The sequence below is a fragment of the Colobus angolensis genome, unplaced genomic scaffold (assembly GCF_000951035.1).
Source record: "Colobus angolensis palliatus isolate OR3802 unplaced genomic scaffold, Cang.pa_1.0 Scaffold154, whole genome shotgun sequence".
Taxonomy (NCBI): Eukaryota; Metazoa; Chordata; class Mammalia; order Primates; family Cercopithecidae; genus Colobus; species Colobus angolensis.
Window position 1 is genome coordinate 5,243,115 of NW_012114644.1, and position 2,440 is coordinate 5,245,554.

A 2,440-nucleotide genomic window follows, 5' to 3' on the forward strand; every position below is an offset into this window, starting at 1 on the left:
TGGCGTGAACCCGGGAGGCGGAGCTTGCAGTGAGCTGAGATCCGGCCACAGCACTCCAGCCTGGGTGACAGAGCGAGACTCTGTCTCAAAAAATAAAAAAATAAAAAAAATAAGACTCATCCAGTGGAAAAACATTTTTAAATCCCCACCCCAGCCTCTACAACACATTTTCCAGGGCTAACCACTGTTAATAGTTTGCTACATATTTTTCCATACCTTCTGGTATATAAATACAATGGTTTATTTTAAAAACAAAAATGAGATTATACTATACGTATTGCCTTAGTCTGACCTTTAAGAAATCTGGCCGGGCATGGTGGCTTACGCCTGTAATCCCAGCACTTTGGGAGGTCAAGGTGGGCAGATAGCTTGAGCCCAGGAGTTCAAGACCAGCCTGAGCAACATGGCAAAACCTTATCACTACAAAAAAACACAAAAATTAGCTGGGCATGATGGCGTGGTTCCAGCTGCTGGGGAGGCTGAGGTGGGAGGAACATTTCAGCCCAGGAGGTAAGCTGTGATCATGCCACAGCACTCCGGCCTGGGTGACAGAGCAAGACCTTGTCTCAACCGCGCCACCCCCCCCGCCAAAAAAACAACTGAATCTATTATTGCCAAGTATTATATTTCTATAGAAGTTCACACAAACTTATACATGCAATTCAATAAATAGTTATAAAGCAGATATTCATGAAACTACTGCCTAGGCTTAGAAATAGAATATTGCGTCCGGGCACGGTGGCTTACGCCTGTAATCCCAGCACTTGGGGAGGCCAAGGCAGGCAGATCACCTCAGGTCAGGAGTTCGAGACCTGCCTGACCAACATGGAAAAATTCGTCTCTAATAAAAATACAAAGTTAGCTGGGCGTGGTGGCGCATTCCTGTAATCCCAGCTACTCAGGAGGCTGAGGCAGGAGAATTGCTTGAACCCGGGAGGCAGAGGTTGCAGCGAGCCGAGATTGCGCCATTGCACTCCAGCCTGGGCAACAAGAGCAGAACTCCGTCTCAAGAAAAAAGAAAGAAATAGAATATTGCCAACAGCACCCCTGCTTTTCTGATCACTGCTTCCTCTCCCCATCACAGTGACAATCCTGAGTTTTATGGTAATTATTTACTTTCTTTTCTTTATTGTTTACCACCTATGTGTATAGATTCCTAAATAACTTAGTTTATTTTTTGCTCATTTTTTAACTTTGTGTATACATTATGGTCTGAATGTTTATGTCTCTCCCCAGTTTTTTTTTTTTTTTTGAGATGGAGTCTCACTCTGTTGTCCAGGCTGGAGTATAATGGCGTGATCTTGACTCACTGCAACCTCTGCAGTGCAGGGTTAAAATAATTCTCCTTCCTCAGCCTCCTGAGTAGCTGGGAGTACAGATGTGCACCATCACACCTGGCTACTTTTTTTGTATTTTAAGTAGAGATGGGGTTTCACCATGTTGGCCAGGTTGTTCTTAAACGCTTGACCTTAGGTTATCCCCCTGTCTTGGCCTCCCAAAGTGCTGGGATTACAGGCATGAGCCACTGCACCTGGCCTCACTTTAGTTTTAATTCACATTTTCCTTGTAAAAATAAGGTTGAGTGCTATTGCATATGTTTATTAGCTGTTTGGGTTTCATCATCTGTGAAGTGGCCATTCAAGTATTTTTGCCCATTTGTTGTATTTCCTGCCCTCCTCTCACTGGTCTGTAGAAATTCCTTATATAAGTATTCTGACTACTAATCCTTTGAAGGTTATATATATTACAGATATCATCTCCTAGTAGGCAGCTTGTCATTTTATTCTTTTGATGATTAAAACTTATTAATTGCAGTGAAGTCAGATTTATTTACTCTTTTACTTTATGGTTTATGCATTTTGTAATTTGTTTAAGAAAGGCTTTCATACCTCAAGGTTGTGAATATATTCTCCTGTATTTCCTTGTAAATTTGTTTTTCAAATTTAGATCTGTAATCCACCTGAAACTTATGTTAATGAAGGATGTGAAATAGGGGGTCTCTACATCGTTTTTTTCATTAATATATTGTGGATATCTTTCCAGCCAACACATAATGATTTATCTCATTATTATTATTATTATTATTATTATTATATTTATTTTAGAGACAGGATCTCGCTATGTTGCCCAGGCTGGTCTTGAGCTCCTTGGCTTACTGGGTCCTCCTGCCTCAGCCTCCTGAGTAGCTAGGATTATAGGCTTGAGCCACTGCCCCTGGTTTACCTAATTATTTTTGACAGTAATTAGGTTTTCTCAATTTGCCTTTGAAGAAAATTTCCCCCATTTGTTTGTCAATACAAATACTGCTATAAGTAATATTCTTGTACGTATCTCTTTGAGCATCCATGCTAGTATTCTATTGTTGAGATTTCCTAAAGTGAGATTACTAGATTAAAGTTATTATACTCATTTACAATTTTGATACAGCCAAATTTATTTT

General features: G+C 40.3%; 1 protein-coding gene across 1 annotated transcript in view; it reads right to left on the bottom strand.

The window, feature by feature from the left end:
• CXCL17 (chemokine (C-X-C motif) ligand 17) overlaps nucleotides 1–2,440 on the bottom strand; it is a 21,917-nt gene that overhangs the window by 1,331 nt on the left and 18,146 nt on the right. The window lies entirely within an intron of this gene.